The sequence below is a fragment of the Hylobates moloch genome, unplaced genomic scaffold, assembly GCF_009828535.3.
Source record: "Hylobates moloch isolate HMO894 unplaced genomic scaffold, HMol_V3 SCAFFOLD_25, whole genome shotgun sequence".
Lineage (NCBI taxonomy): Eukaryota > Metazoa > Chordata > Mammalia > Primates > Hylobatidae > Hylobates > Hylobates moloch.
The window spans coordinates 3,993,687-4,000,270 of record NW_026652300.1 but is presented as its reverse complement, the minus strand read 5'-3'; the positions used below and the strand labels follow the sequence as shown (position 1 = coordinate 4,000,270).

At 39.8% G+C, this 6,584-nt stretch overlaps 1 pseudogene; it reads right to left on the bottom strand.

Moving 5' to 3' along the window:
* Window positions 1-556: 556 nt before the first annotated feature.
* LOC116811461 (testis-specific chromodomain protein Y 1-like) lies at window positions 557-2,477 on the bottom strand (annotated as a pseudogene).
* Window positions 2,478-6,584: the final 4,107 nt, after the last annotated feature.

Sequence of the window (6,584 nt, the reverse complement as noted above, 5' to 3'; positions counted from 1 at the left end):
ATCATATGTTCAGCTTAGGAGAATGATAAGGGAATTTTGTGTCCAAAATATTTATTCTAAAAGATAAGTTTTTTAATTTATAATTTTGTGTCTCTGAAGTATTTGTGCCAATATAAAGTCAAAGGCAGCATCTCTGATAGTTCTGTGCCTTTCTTCGTGGGAGGGAAGCTGAGGCTGCCTCATACCCCAGTAGACTCTGTATTCTGAGATATAAACATATGAAAAATAAACATTATTACAGAATTCTCTGTTATCCACATCTAATAAAACACAATTCTGATTATGTATATAGTAGTAGCCATAGATACAAATTAGGACAGTATTTGGTCTTATGTGTGCATAAAATAATCACATTTGGGCAAATAAACTGTTTTATTACGTATTTAATGTTACAGTGCTTAAAAATGCCTTGATAATTTAAATACATAGCTTGGATCTTTCCAGTTCTCTTTCCAAGCCTTAGCTATGATTGAAATTGTTTTGGGCAATGAAGATAGCAAATCATTATGCATTTGGTTCAGCTTAGTTCTTGTGTCCTGAGCAGACCGACTGACAATTAAAACTCATCAATTTTATTCTGCACATAGTTAAACGAGGATTCTTTTTTTTTCTTTTTTTGAGACGGAGACTCGCTCTTTCACCCAGCGTCACCCAGACTGGAGAGCAGTGGTGCGATCTCGGCTCACTGCAAGCTCTGCCTCCCAGGTTCACGCCATTCTCCTGCCTTAGCCTCCCAAGTAGCAGGGACTACAGGCTCCCACTACCAGGCCTGTCTAATTTTTTTTGTATTTTTTTGGTAGACACGGGGTTTCACCATGTTAGCCAGGATGGTCTTGATCTCCTGACCTCATGATCCGCCCGCCTCAGCCTCCCAAAGTGCAGGGATTACAGGCATGAGTCACCATGCCTGGCCACTTTAACATGGATTCTATCCCTTGTGCTGAGCCTTGTATCTGCCTCAGCACCTCCAACTCCATCTTAATGTTACAGTGAACAAGGGCCTTACATTCTTCCAGCATATCTGGATTATATGAGGCAAGCTCTTTGATTTGAATCACAACCTCTTGGGTGAAAGTTCCAGTCAAAAACACCTGAGAGACCAGCCCTTTGGCACATGCCTCCTGTGCTGTCAGCTTTCACCCAGCAATTAACATTTCATTGGCAGATGCTTTACCCATCAGTTTTGGAAATGTAATAGTAGAACAGCCATCTGGACTCTGTCCAAAGGCTGTATAAGGGGTTTGGAACCAAGCCTTTTCATTAGGCCACACGAGATCACAAAGAGCCAGTGTGGATTCACCTAGTCCACTGGCAGGGTCATTGACTGATACAACAATAGGCTTTTTAAATTGACTAAAAGTATTCACAAAGTTCTTGATGGTGTCCACAATCTCAAGGCTTGCTCTGTTTCTGTCATTCCTTAAGTGCTTCACAGAGTACCCAAAATCAAGACCACAGCAAAAGACATTTCCAGCTGCACTGAACAGGCCAAGCTTGCTGTCATCCACAACATCTCTATTCAGAGCATTAACCATTTCTTCAATTACTTCTGTATTCACTGCATTTTTTTCTGTTGATCGAGTTGATAGTGATATTTGGGTGAGTCCATCCTCTTTCTTCACTAGAATGTGTCTGTATGTGCTGGCATTTTCTATTAGCCTTATAGTGAAGTATATCTTCTTGATAAAAGGCTGGTCTCTGCCATCATCAGTAACATTTATTTTCCCTCATTTCACTCTTGGAACTGATGTATGCATGTCTGTTGTTCTATTGGCTGCTAATGGGTCTATTAATACCACTATACCTTTTTTGGTACCTGAGCCTGTGGCCAAGGAAGCAGTAACTGAGCCAGACATCTGAGACATTAGCGGGTGTATCTGGGTTCTGTTCGCTATTCCAGCCTGTTCTGCACTGGAATCTGATAAATTCCTGATGAGCTTCCCTTCTGTCACCTTGAAGACCACCATGTCCTGCAGATCTACCATAAAAGGGTCCAGATTCTTGAGCTCCTGAAAGCCACTCACAGTTTTTTTGTTGTTAAAGGGGCTGTGAGGTGCAAGTGTCTTCGTAGTTGAGTTTACCAGCTCCACATTCTTGTGTCAAAGAGAATTGAAGCTGCCTTTCTCCTAATGTTCTTGCTGGCAGCAAATAACTGGCTGATTTTGGATTTGTGGTGTTTGCCAGTCACTAGTGTTTTAGGAGAGTTCTTAGAAAAGTTCGGGTTGGAAGATCTGGAAGTTCCTCTAGCATTGTTTGAAAAAATTCTACTTGCTCTGGTCCATGTATTTTTTTTTTCTGTTTTTCAATCTGTCATCTGTTAAAATCATACATTTTTCACAGTTCATGAGGTGCTGCTTTGGTTCTGAAGTGTCATCTTGTTTGTCATAACCTTTCCACTTAACCAAATTCTCTATATTCCCATTTTTTCCTTGTCTTTTGTCAACAATAGTTTCAACCTCAAAATCCTGGGAAACCATGAAGAAAGACACAGGATTGGAGCAGTTGCTGTGCCAGCATTATTTCTGCTGCGTCTCTACATAGCCACTTCTTCCTGCCTCCAGTGCTTCACCAGGTTCTGAGTATGGATGAACCTCTTCTATTTCGTCACCACTGGTGTAGTGAAAATTGTGTGAAATAGCAGCTATGCTATGTGCCTGAACCTCTCCACACTTACTCCCTGGTGGGACAGCTTGGGCTTTGTCTCATGGTGCATGATAGCTGGCTCAGTAGCCTCAGGTGAGAGTAGCTAAATCCACAGCCCCAACCCTCTGGTGTAGTACAGAAAGATTTCTTCCTACCTGTTACTCTTTTGTGTTTGTTTGTTTGTTTTGCCTAGTTGTGGTTGCTATGATGATTATATTGAACATTCTGATATTATAACATTTTTAAAGTTACCATAGCTTACTTTTAGTAACATACAAAGCCTTTACTGCTGTATAACTTAACTGCATTATTTCAGTTATTGAGTTCTCAAAATTATACCTTGATGAATTATAGGTCAAAAACAAAAATAAGTGGTAGTGTTGCAGGAAGTCAGGACCCCTAATGGAGGGACTGGCTGAAGCCATGGCAGAAGAACATAAATTGTGAAGATTTCATGGACATTTGTTAGTTCCCCAAATTAATACTCTTATAATTTCTTACAGCTGTCTTTACTGCAACCTCTGAACATAAATTGTGAAGATTTCATGGACATTTATCACTTCCCTTATCAATACTCTTGTGATTTCCTATGCCTGCCTTTACTTTAATCTCTTTTTTTTTGGCGGGGGGCGGGGGGTGTAAATTAGTTTAACCATTGCAGAAGACAGTGTGGCAATTCCTCAAAGATCTAGAGGCAGAAATATCATTTGACCCAGCCGTCCCATCACTGGGTACACACCCAAAGGCATATAAATCATTATATTATAAAGACACATGCACGCTCATGTTCATGGCAGCTTGGTTTGGTTACTGAAGTCTCTATTAACTTTTACTATGCTACACTGAAGTACTAAAAGGTACTCTGAAGAATACCCTAGGCTGAAGACATAGTGATTTTTTTCCCTTCAGCTTTTATTTTCAGTTCCAGGGTACATATGCAGGATGTGAAGGTTTGCCACATAGGTAGATGTGTGCCATGGTGGGTTCTTGCTCAGATCACCTTGGTATTAAGTCAAGCATCTATTTGTTATCATTCCTGATGCTCTCCTGCCCAGTATCCCCACTCCAGCAGGCCCCAGTGTGTGTTGTTCCCCTCCCTGTGTCCATGTGTTGTTATCGTTCGGCTCCCACTTATGAGTGAGAGCGTATGTGTGTTTGGTTTTCTGTTCCAGCATTAGTTTGCTGATGATAATGGCTTCTAGAGCCAACCACGTCCCTGCAAAGGATATGATCTCTTTCCTTGTTGTGGCACATGGTATTCCATGATGTATATGTGCCATGTGTTCTTTCTCTAGTCTATTCTTGATGGACATTTGGTTTGGTTCTGTGTCTTTACTTTAATCTCATAATCTCATCATCTTTGTAAGCTGAGGATCTACGTTGCCTCAGAACCCTGTGAAGATTGCATTAACTGCACAAATTGTTTGTAAAAAATTTGTGTTTAAACAATATGAAATCTGGGCACCTTGAAAAAAGAACAGGATAACAGCGATGTTCAGGGTACAAGGGAGATAACCATCAGGTCTGACTGCCTGAGAGCCAGGCAGAACAGAGCCATGTTTCTCTTCTTACAAAAGTGAATAGGAGAAATATCACTGATTTTTTTTTTCTCAGCAAGGAACAGCCCTGAGAAAGACAATGTGTTCCTAAAGGGAGGACTCTGAAATGGCTGCTCTGGGAATGTCTGTCTTATATGATTGCAGATAAGGGATGAAATAAGCCCCAGTCTCCCATAGTGCTCCCAGGGCTATTAGGATAAGGAAATTCCTGCCTAGTAAATTTTAATCATACCGGTTGTCTGCTCTCAAACCCTGTCTCCTGATAAGATGTTATAAGATGTTATCCATAACTTCATTAGCAATTTTAATTTTGCCCCAGTACTCTGCCCCCATTTGCCTTGTGATATTTTATTGCCTTGTGAAGCATGTGATCTCTGTGACCCACACCCTATTTGTACACTCCCTCCCATTTGAAAATCACTAATAAAAACTTGCTGGTTTGGGGGCTTGAGGAGCATTACAGAACCTGCCAACATGTGATGTTTCCCCTGGATACTCTGCTTTAAAATTTCTCTCTTTTGTACTCTTTCGCTTTATTTCTCAGACTGGCGGACACTTAGGGAAAATAGAAAAGAAACTACGTTGAATTATCAGTGGTGGTTCCCCCAATAATGGTAGTTTTTTTAAAAATTAAATATATTAGTGTTTTCTTGAAGTGTCGTTTACTGGTTAAAAGTGCCAGCTTTTATCTGGGAATGTTATAATTTGTCCCACACATTTGATGGACAATTTATTGGATCATAAGATACAGGTTTGACAGTTTTTTTTGACATCACTTGGAATGTATTAGTCTACTGCTTTGTGTCATCTTAGTTTTCAAATAAGAAATCCACTGGTTATTCAGTGGTTATTCAGGTAAGAAATCCACTGGTTATTTTAAGGGTCCTTTTTACATGACTAGCCACTTCCCTTGCTTCCCTTGAAAATCCTCAAGTTTCTCTTCGTATTTGTTTTAGACAGTTCAATTATCAGGTAAGTTTGAATTTGTTTCTTGGAGTTTCTGTTACTTGGAGTTTGTTGGGATTCTTGGGTGCTTATTTATTGTCTTAAATTGTTACCTTCTTTACAACTATTTAGTTAAATAAACTCCTTTATTCTTTGTTTCTTTCTTTGAATTTCCAAATTGCATAAGTATGGCTGCTTGATGGTGTCCCTCAGGTTTCTAGGCTGCATGAAGCTACCTTGACACTTTCCAACCTGTTTTGGTGACCAGTACACGGTTGACTGCCCCCAAGGCTGTGTATTACAGTGTTGCAAGGCTAATGCATCCCAGAGCTCAGTTCCAATACTTCAATCATTGCAGTCTCACTAATGCACCACAATATAGCAATCTCTAATTGTGAGGTATGGCACAGAGCTATTTGTCTCATGGCCAAGAAAATTAAGGAGAACAGATGCAAACAGGTTGAAGCAAAACTTTTGTAAGTGAAAGTAAAAAACTCTTCACAGTGGAGGTGGAATGCAAGTGGTTTACCTACTGTGAGACTGGGCTTTACACTTTCTAAAGGCAGGGAAGTAAAATAATGTGCTTAGTGGTCTTGGAGTAAGTGTTATTTGGCTTGGCCCTGAACATTTTTCTTGGATTCATCTGGAACTGAAGTCATGATTTATAGATGCTACCAAGCTCAGCTTTAGAACTTGGCCCTGGACCAAAAAGGAAGTGAGCTTGGCCTGAGACCTTGGCTTGGGACCAATTACAGGCTGAAGTAATGTCTCATGGCCACAATAATTAAGGAGACAGCGTGATGCAAAGTTCAATTAGGAATAAAATGTTAACAAGCAAAAGAAGAAAGCTCTTGATGGTGAAGAGGGGATTTGAGAGAGTTTCCAACTATAAAGCTAGGTCAGGGCTTTCTATGAATTGGAAAGAACAAAATGTTCTGAGGTGTCTGTAGGCTGTCTTGAAGAAGCACTACTTAGCTAGTTTCAGTACCTGGTCTGGGAAAAATGAGAGGCTAAAGTAAAAGCTTTGTCTGGAACATTGGGCTGAGGAAAAGCAGAAGCTGAAGGGATAATTCATAAATGCTTGGCTCACATGTCTAAAATAGAAAAAATATATATATTACATCAGAGCCGATTGGAGCATACCATATGTCATTCCCACAAATGGAGAAGTGTATATTTTCTTGAAGTCTGCTGATTATATGAACGACAAATGCATTTATTCATTTGACCTTGTTCCCTTATTTATATAGGTGTGAATATGTTTTAAGCAAAAATGACAAAGTCATTTTCATATTCTGCCTTGTTGTCTTATTAGTGCAGTTGTGGATATATCTTTAGGCTACCATCCTCCTCAATTTTTTTTTTTTTTTTTATCGGTGACTGCATCCTAAGTTTTCAGACTGTTCCTCTGTACAAAATAGTTTTTCCAAAAACTGC